General features: G+C 35.3%; 1 long non-coding RNA gene across 3 annotated transcripts; it reads left to right on the top strand.

Moving 5' to 3' along the window:
* Positions 1-2,054: 2,054 nt before the first annotated feature.
* On the top strand, positions 2,055-10,140 carry LOC149425452 (uncharacterized). 3 transcript variants are annotated; one of them, XR_016305684.1, is made up of 2 exons: positions 2,055-2,254; positions 9,792-10,140. It is a non-coding gene; the product is annotated as an uncharacterized LOC149425452 (long non-coding RNA). The 3 variants fall into 3 exon arrangements; XR_016305685.1 differs by having other exon boundaries at positions 2,055-2,311; XR_016305683.1 differs by lacking the exon at positions 2,055-2,254 and adding an exon at positions 7,721-7,796.
* The last annotated feature ends 479 nt before the right edge of the window (positions 10,141-10,619 follow it).

Raw genomic sequence — 10,619 nt, 5'->3', positions numbered from 1 at the left:
GAATACCGTACAAGCGTCCATTCTATCCGAAATCAGTGGGACTCCGTAATCCCGAATTGAATTATGTTGTGAGGCTAAAATGAGTGGGGTAGAAGAAGGTGGGAAGTACTTACCTGGATATTCAGAACTGGCCAATAAACAAGACCATTTCAAGCAACGTTTTTATTTTGAATTAGCTGTACCCCGCCACGCGTTGCTGTGGCTCAGTCTGTCTGTGCAGATAGAGAAACTAAGTTGCTTTTGAATCCAACAGAAGGTGCTGTTTTTTTTAAGCATGTGTTTACCTGTCACAGATGACATATATATACTTTAGATATATAAAAACACACGCATATTCGAATGCAACATTGTGTCAAAATTTCAAAGCAATCGGTGAAGATCTTTCAGAGACTTAAGATTCTATTTATACAGGGTGTATCGGCAAGTACCCGACAAACTTTAACCAGCTATTCCTCAGCACATTTGGAGTAAAAAATGTTTTGGGCGCTTTGCTGTCCGGTAACATTTTTTTTCCATTAAAAAAAAAATAAATAAAAAATCCACACTCCGTCACTGTCATTTGTACTGTTTCTCGCGTTCAACAGCTGTTATTAGCAAGTGTGTCAAAAAGTGTCCTCGCTCTTTCGTACACACTAAATAATAATAGTTAAAAATGAGACGAATGGTGCCGTGCCATTTCGTTGTGATTGTAAAAGCGCGCCAACGTAGGTACGTACGTACATTATTCAACGAAACTCGAACAAAATATTGCCAGATGGGTTTTCAAACTTTGACAAAGGATAAAACATTGGTGACATGTGGTGAAAATGTGATTAATAAATTTTTTATTAAAAAAAATGTTACCGGACAGCAAAGTGCCCATAACATTTTTTACTCCAAATGTGCTAAGGAATAGCTGGTTAAAGTTTGTCGGGTACATGCCGATACACCCTGTATAGATAGATAAATACAGGGTTTTCCAATAAGAGGTGTTATTTTGAATAGCGCGCTATTTCGGTAGATGTTACTTTTGAAGCTGTCATTTTTTGACATTTGACAAGTAGAAACTACGCCATTAATAAAAATGGAACGATGCACGCTTCAACAACGCATTGAAATTATTAAAATTCACTTGAGTGAATCAAATGCAAATCATCTTGAATGATGAGGCCCATTTCCACCTCGGTGGCTTCGTCAACAAGCAAAATTGTCGCATCTGGGGCTCGGAAAACCCATGAGTTATTGTTGTAAAGCCTCTCTATCCTCAACGTTTGACTGTTTGTTATAGTTTATGGTCCGGTGGAGTCATTGGACCTTACTTTTTCGAAAATGAGGCTGGATCAACAGTTACGTTGAATGGATTGCGCTATCGAGAGATGATTAATGATTTTTTATGGCCGGAATTGGATGGTATTGATCTGGACAACGTTTACTTTCAACAAGATGGTACTAAGTGCAACACAAGCAACGAAACCATTGTTCTTTTACGATTGAATATCAAAATAACACCTCTTATTGGAAAACCCTGTAGAAAAAGGTGGTACTTCACCAGGATGATAAGTGCTGTGAGCATCTAGGTACCACTCTGGAACTTGCGGTTTAGATCTTATATCAGTGGTTTGTAAGACCGCGACCTTATAATAATTGTTTGAAAACCGCAGCTATAATTCAAATTATTCCAACCGATAAGCAATTACTTGCGCAGACATTCAAATTGATAGACCAGCCAATCAAGGAAATAGGAGCAAACCAAATTGCGAGGAGCGCGGGAAGCAGCGTGACCGTCTCCCTTTCTGTGATTTGTCAATAAAAGAATCTGACAGTATACAGGCGCATTGTAATATCACTATTCAGTCATCAAAAATAAAATCTGATTAAGAATTAGTAGTTAAGCACCATAATTTAATTTATTTTTTGTTTCGCTTAGTTTATAATTTCTCTCTTAAATAAGTACCTCAAAGATTGTGTTCATGCCTTTATGTATTTATAATGTGCATTCAGGTTTATTTATGTTTGCACTAATCTGGTAAGTACTTACCCAAATGCATAACAAATTGTTGTAGTCTATGCTTCGATAATAGAACTACTTTTCATCTTGTACTTTTTCGGTGTCTATTGTCAAATACTGTTTTTTTGAAATTTGGCATCTACAAGCTTGAACAATTTTGTTTTTCTCACACATTAATTAACGTGCAACCTGATGAGAAAATAATATGTGCGCATATTGCATGGGCCAGACGAAAACCTTACGATTGCAAGAAGGGATCTACAACATGTTAGTGAACGTTTTTTTATTATACGTTTAGGCAATTCTTGGCCATAATCTTTTGAGGTGAGAATAATTTGTCAGTCATACTTTATTTGGGTATAGAGCCATTTTGGTTAGGGCTGTTTACACGCTCCAATACTAGTCCTTTTTATAATAACGCGCAAATTACCGAATGCTTAAAAAACATAACAACAAATCCCTAATCGGGTAAACAAAAGTTCGGGCTTATTTCCCAACAGATTATTTTGTTATACAGGGTTTTCCAATAAGAGGTGTTATTTTGAATAGCTCGTTATTTCGGTAGATGTTACTTTTGAAGCTGTCATTTTTTGACATTTGACAAGTAGAAACTACGCCATTAATACAAATGGAACGATACACGCTTCAACAACGCATTGAAATTATTAAAATTCACTTGAGTGAATGAAATGTAAATCATCTTGAGTGATGAGGCCCATTTTCACCTCGGTGGCTTCGTCAACAAGCAAAATTGTCGCATCTGGGGCTCGGAAAACCCAAGAGTTATTGTTGAAAAGCCTCTCTATCCTTAACGTGTGACTGTTTGGTGCGGTTTATGGTCCGGCGGAGTTATTGGACCTTACTTTTTCGAAAATGAGGCTGGAGCAACAGTTACGTTGAATGGATTGCGCTATCGAGAGATGATTAATGATTTTTTATGGCCGGAATTGGATGGTATTGATCTGGACAACGTTTACTTTCAACAAGACGGCACTAAGTGCCACACAAGCAACGAAACCATTCTTCTTTTACGATTGAATATCAAAATAACACCTCTTATTGGAAAACCCTGTACTATTTAGTTAAGACGCTTTTACAAATGTGTTATAATTTACCCACCTTAACCTTACTCATTTTTAGCTTCGCTACAGCTCGTCGAAATGATACCCAGATTTAATGTCAGGGCAAGTTTATCAATTTGGATGTCTACGGTACCTATCTATCAAACTAGTCAAACTTATGATTCGATTAATTTATTATGAACTATTTTTGACAGCCTTAAATGTGAAAACTTTTCGAGATCCACCAAAAATCAGTTTGGAAACCATTGGTTTGAATACTTTTCCCATTGACTACCGCAAGGATGTGCCAATACACAATCAGTTTGGAAACCATTGGATTATACTTTTCCCATTGACTACCGCAACGATGTGCCAATACATAATCCTACATTTTCACACTTTGTTGTGATTAAACAATGTTTCATTTTCACTTTTATCTTCTTCTATAGTTTTAATTACTAAACAAATATAATACACACTAGAAATGCCTTCCATATAGATTTGAATGGAAACCAATGTCGCCACTAACTTAGTTCCTATTGATTCTAGCCCATGTAACATGCCTTGTCTTCCTTGGGATCACATTTTTTCAATTGGAACAATTCATCTATAAGTGTATATTTACTATGAGCACATAATTGACACCTGACTGACATTGTATATTGCGATCATAGAGCTTTACAATTAGAGGCGATATTGCATACTAATATCTCGTCGAGACGTGTTCCACTAGCGATAATCAGAACGCAATGTGCTTAAACTGGATTTTGTAGTTTCCAGTCGTTCAGCGTTGGTTGCCAAATCGGACTAATTGGACGTGGAACCTATTTTACGTTAATACAGCAATCCCATTTAGTCCTTAAGATATATTATTATTATTTGATTGAAATGAAAAGTTCATAATGATGATACCCAATTCTGTATTTCAAATTTAAGCAAAGAATGGTCAGACTTTTGTATCACTAAACACACCCACATCGCAATTCTTGTGTTCTTCTTTAATCTGTGATTAAATTTGGTTGTGGAAGGGAATTGCCAGCATAATTTTTTTTTTTAATATTATCAAATACATTTACAACAACATTTTGGGGGGAAATACTGACATACCTACCTAATCAATGCTGTTATTCAGCAGATTTCCTGAAAACCTTTGTTCAAAAAGAAAATTTTCTGGAAACCTATTGATAAAATGATTTGTGCTGATTCACTTGTCAGTAATTAAATATTCTTAGACTAGATAAATGCACTAAAGATTAAAAATTATAATTAAAGATTATAAACCGATATAGATGTGATTTGGGCGTTTAAATGTGATATGCACTTTTAAATGCGATGTGGGCGTTTAAATGTGATGTGCACATTTAAATGTGATGTGCACGTTTAAATGTGATGTGCACGTTTAAATGTGATGTGCACGTTTAAATGTGATGTGCACGTTTAAATGTGATGTGCACGTTTAAATGTGATGTGCACGTTTAAATGTGATGTGGGCGTTTAAATGTGATGTAAGCGTTTAAATGTGATGTGGGCGTTTAAATGTGATGTGAGCGTTTAAATGTGATGTGAGCGTTTAAATGTGATGTAAGCGTTTAAATGTGATGTGGGCGTTTAAATGTGATGTAAGCGTTTAAATGTGATGTGGGCGTTTAAATCTGATGTAAGCGTTTAAATGTGATGTGGGCGTTTAAATGTGATGTGAGCGTTTAAATGTGATGTAAGCGTTTAAATGTGATGTGGGCGTTCAAATGTGATGTGAGCGTTTAAATGTGATGTGGGCGTTTAAATGTGATGTAAGCATTTAAATATGATGTAAGCGTTTAAAGGATATTTTTTTCCTTCGGGAGAGTTTGAGTTCTAAGGAGATTGGCGACATCAGATTTATTTCAAATCGGTATTGATCACACTTCTAAACCAACACAAAATTCTCATGCATTTCAAAATGTTAAATTAAAATGATAGAAGTAGTCAGGGACACCTGAGAAAGGAAAGGCAAGATCAAGTGAATCGAATACTTGAGTCAGGTCATGTCAAGAGTCAGAATAACAAAAGAGTATGTATGAATGTGACTGAAGCAAGGAGTGTGTCGAGATAATGAGGCGGTCTATTCTCTCTCAGTGGCGGCTAGCACTAAGGAGCATTAGACCAAACCTCTACCAAAATTTCTGCATCTCTTAACCCTTGAAACATTGTTGATTTGCACGGATCGAACCTTCTACAAGCTTCCATTTTTTCAAAGACAATAACAAGCACTATTTTGTTCTCTTTCTGACATAAAAGAAATAATTAATTTTTAGATGAGAGGAAGAGAGATACAATATGCATTTTAATAATGTGCGGTCGTTCTGGGACAAATATGGTCTTAGGAGAGTATAATGCGCGCACGGCATTTGGGACTGTTTGGGTCTTAGAAGGTCCCAAGGGTTAAAATCATAATACCACTAAAAATCAAAGCAAATAACAGTAATACTATAAAAGTATTAATTTGAATTCTAACAGCCCGAATTTCGTTCTTTATATCACGTGTCATAAGTCATGTGTTGCCAGCGCAATCTATATCGCTCATCGACAAACGTCACCTGGGAACATTGATTATCTATAAGTGCTGAGCGTGGATATTGAGCATAGTATTGAAAATTCTCCGAAACATGAACGGCACTCACCAATGCCTCGGAAACTCTTCGGCGAGATTGCTCCACTTTAGTTCACAGTTTGCATAATGATAATTCCAGCAGATCAGTATAAGCTTCATAATTGCTACATTACCTGACCTGGCGTATGGGTAATATTTTTAGCGCACCGCCCATTTCAGTGAGTACAAACCGCCACTGTTCTCTCTGCCTACCACTACCGGGAAACGGCTTGTGGTCAGACAGTATCACAAGCCACCACTGTTCTCTCTGCCTACCACTGCTGAGAAACGGCTTGTTGGTCAGATAGTATCACAAGCTGCCACTGTTCTCTCTGCCTACCACTGCTGAGAAACGGCTTGTTGGTAAGTTAGTATCACAAGCCGCCACTGTCCTCTCTGCCTACCACTGCTGAGAAATGGCTTGTTGGTCAGTTAGTATCAAAAAGTTTATTTTCAAGTGGAAATGTTTCATCTTACCATTCAGATACTTGTTATGTAAAATATGTTTACCTTTTCTTACATATTATTCTTATGTAAATGCATATTATTTGATAGTGTAAATATTTATAAGCCGGCGAGGTGTGCGCTTATTGTCAATACTGAATGTTTTCCTTAACTTGGTTTATATAACGTTCCAATAGTGCATGGTCAGTAGACATCCACAATTTATCACTAAATAAATACAAAAGATTTTTAAAGGTGCATTTCATTTGCTTATAAATAATTTTTACTATTCCTACGTAAAAGCCCCTTAAAAAGGGGTTAATAATGAAAAATAAATATTTTTGCAAACCGTACATTGAAATTAATATATCTAAATTTAGTAGGTACAGATAAGTTTTATTTTTCATTCCATTCTATGATACTTGCATTAATATTCAAAATTAGATTTTGATATTTGAAAATAACTTTTAAATTAAAAAGGAATATAAAAATCGGCATAGGTAGGTACTTATCTTTGCAGTTGGTGGCATCGATGGTGAAGATTGTGAGGATAAAAAAAATATATATAATATACAGGGTGCGGCAGAGAGGACGGACGGTTTTAAAAAAATCATAAAATAGTTAATATTTACTCAAAAACAAATTTATTGATGGAATCAGGTTCGCGAGGAAATAGCATTTGAGACAGTCAAGTGTGGAAAATCACATCAGGCATGTGGTGGCCGAAATCGTTGATGCAGTGCTGGAGGCATTCTTGGAAGTTTGCGTAGACTCTCTCCAACATCGCTCTCTCAACTTGGGCGACTTCCACGTGAATTGCGTCCTTCAATTCGTCCAGAGTTCGGGGCTTGTTCTCGTAAATTCTAGCCTTGAGGTGTCCCCATGTCCCCATTTTCAGGAGTTCGAACTGTTCGCGGAGCTCCTCTTGGTCTTCTGTTGATCAGTTCACCACGCCTGCGAAATGATTCAACCCAACGAAGGATGGTGTTTCGAGAGGGAACAGTTCTAATCCGATTAATGTTGAAGTGGCGACGAAACTCACGTTGTACGACGGTGACTGACTCATTATTTCGGAAGAAACAATCATAGGCGAAAACGCGGTGCTCCACCGTCCACGGCTCCATGACGACAACTGGTAAAACAATGCTAGGAACTAACGAGTCAAGCGGCACCCCCCCCACCTCTCTCGTAGTCGGAGGGGGAGAGTACTACCCATCTCAAAAACGTCCGTCCTCACTGCCGCACCCTGTATTTATAACATAATTTGTTACTTAGTTCTTCCTTTAAAAACCGCTCATGTTGTTGTTTTTTGTGTTTTAATAATTTGTTTAATATCACGTATGCGGTAATGCGTGCCGAATGACAATATGTAAAAAAAAATATCACAGTTAGTCACCAAAAATTCTCTTTCAAACTATGTAGTTTTCCAATTTCCAAGCGCCTCTACTAATAATAGTTGTGAGAATTTACACGAGAGGCAAATATATGAGCAGTCCAAATATTAACAAAACACTCCCCCCATTGCTTTCACACATACTTAACTAATTCAAGACAAACAAAAACTTACCTAGAACCTATATAAGGTGGCAGAACACGTCTCCTAGAACAGTTGGAACTAAACTCTTAACGGTTAATAACAATAAATAATACATACTTCAAAATGAAAGTGCAAGTGGTAAGTTTAAAAAATATATTATTTATGTAAAGTACACAAAGTTTTGTTAGTGTCATCTTTGATAATTACTTACAAAAGTACAGTCTGGTACATGTTATCCGAAGACTCGGTAATATAATACATAACTCAGCAATTGTTCGCCTATTACCTTTGATGTTCTTGTTAAAATTTAAGAAAATAATTAAACTCAGTGGGTATTTCACCATCCCCTCGATAATACTTATCGAGTCGATAACTGTACATTATAATAAATAAATACATGCAATAGATAGAATTCTCAGCTAACTTATCCGGTACATAAGGCCATTATTCATTCGAGTACCCAAGCAAACTTGGACTTTATAAATATGTAAGTATATCATTAAATTGTAGATCGAAAATACATTTCATTCTGTGGATAGTGCCTTTTATAGCTTATCGAGAGGACAGTGAAATACCCCCCGAGTTCATAAATTATTAATACCCCCTTAGAATGATTAGAGTTTTTGAAAAAACAAATTATGTACAATAATAGTAATGGTTAATTAACTGTCAGCAGAAACTCTATAAACTCTGCAAACGGTTGACATTTGTTGTATGAGACTGACCGTTTCTATGACTTGCTCGGCTGATGAATGATTTGACGGCCTATGTGTTTCCTCCCTCCTACAAGACCCATGTTCACTCCTTCCTCTCCACAAAAAGACCCTCCATACAGCATCCTCACAGATGATATTATGACAGACCCTGAGGGAAATTGTTTTCCTCAGGACTGCCTGTGTGGAGTTAATTTGAAACAAAAATAAAATAAAAGAAGTATGTAATATAAAAACATTAAAGGAGAAGAAGAAAAGAAAAAAGTAATTATCGTAGAAAACAAACGCTTTGTGGCTTGACATTATATAAATGAAAGAAAAAAAAGCTCTTTTTAAACAACTTCATTTGAGTTATATAGGTCGACCGGTTTCGGTTGTACTCAACCTTCAGGATTGGAAATATAAACTTTATAAACAACATCATTTATAATATAAACAACATAACATTTATAACATAAGGAAATATAATGTTTGTATATTATATGTTATGTTATAAAGTTTATATTTCCATTGTCCTGAAGAAGGTTGATTTCAACCGAAACCAAGTAATTTTTTTTTTCATTTATATAAAATTAATTTGTGAAAGAAAACTTTGGTAGTTATAAAAACACATTTTTCAAATAGCTATTTAAAATATATTCTTATTACTTAGTTACTTACAGAGATGTGCTTTATTTCAAATAAATCCATTTCAAATGGAAATGCAAAATGGGTATTTTCCATTTTGCATTTTAAATGCTTTTCTAAAAACCGTTTGACCAAAAATTGTTTGACCTGAGAAACCATTTTGCATTTTCAATGCATTTTGAAAATACGTATTTTGCATTTTGCATTTGAAATGCTTTTCTAAAAACCATTTTGCATTTTCAAATGGAAAATTTTTGACCCATTTCCATTTTGCATTTCAAATGGTTTTGGGTACCCATTTTGCACATCTCTGGTTACTTATTATTTTGGTAATTACTTTAAAAACAATTATATCAATATAATATCTCCCATAATGTCGAAGATACACACACATATTCCCCCTTACTTATAATGCGGCGAGGTAGGTTGGAACAGTGAAAAACTTGACTCATTACCACGGCTTTTAAAACTTTTTAATGTTAAAATCGCCTTAAACCAGCTTCGGGCTGGCTTTACCATACCAACAAGGAACCGACATATAAGAAGCTTAATGTGTTTGTATTGGCTATGTAGTGCAATATATTCTAACCAGATAAAACAGAACATGATAAAAGAATAGGATAGGTTGAGTTTGTTTGTTCTTTTTCTTCCTGTTTTGTCATGGAACTATAATGTAATAAGTCAATCTAGATACAAACGAATATCAAAATCTCTCGATTCTTATATTCTTGCCAATTTGTAGGAAGAATGAAACTCCTTCTACTAGACTATATTAGAATATTTCTTTGCACAGGTGGTAACGATGATGTTGTGGCTGGTGCTGGCGGTGGTGGTGTTTGGGGCACCGTCTCACGATGTGGAGCTGCCGGGTGAGCCGCCCGGGTCTGCCACCGGAGACAACGCTAAGCCGCAAGACAACAACTCCTTCGCTTTTCTCAAATTGTTCAAATTGTTCCTGGGTTGAACATGGAAAAATACAGTCTGTCATTTATCCACTCAAAAAGTTTCTACATATCTTTGTAAATAAGTTTTTGTGTTAATGTGAATCATTTTATTTTAACATAATATTATGTAATGGTGAAAAAAATGTACTTGTAAATTTGTCAAGATTTATGTTAAAATATACAAAGATATTAAAATAATTTGTTTTAATAAATTTACGTAACCATTCATAATTTTATTTCCATTGTCATATCACAAGAATGAACAGAATAATCTGCCAGATTTCAACAAAGAATAATTAAATTCGGTAACACACAGACACAAGTGAAGAAATCAACACAGTGAAAATCAAATGTTTAGGTTTTTTCAAATATTTTTGCATAACATAAAGTTAAGATTAACGTAAGTTGCTTATCCAACCAACTTTAAAAAACCACTTAAAAAGACTTTTTGGAAAGTAAACTCAAGCCAAAAGAATAAGATGACGACAAACAAAAATAAACGTCAAAAATGATGAACGAGTTTACTCCAAAAATTTCTAATATAAATCTACCTATCTATATTATGTATATAAAGAAGAGTGTCTGTGGAGGCGTAACTTTGTTTTTAATACAAATCTACAGTTTCATTCCAAGATTGATGGAATTTTGCACACTTTTCCTTCAAAACAAGAGGAAGG

Source organism: Hesperophylax consimilis, chromosome 3 (genome assembly GCF_061612785.1).
Source record: "Hesperophylax consimilis isolate HC1 chromosome 3, BYU_Hcon_1.0, whole genome shotgun sequence".
Classification (NCBI taxonomy): Eukaryota; Metazoa; Arthropoda; class Insecta; order Trichoptera; family Limnephilidae; genus Hesperophylax; species Hesperophylax consimilis.
Note: the sequence above shows the minus strand (reverse complement) of the source record. Positions and strands in the feature narration are given on the sequence as shown.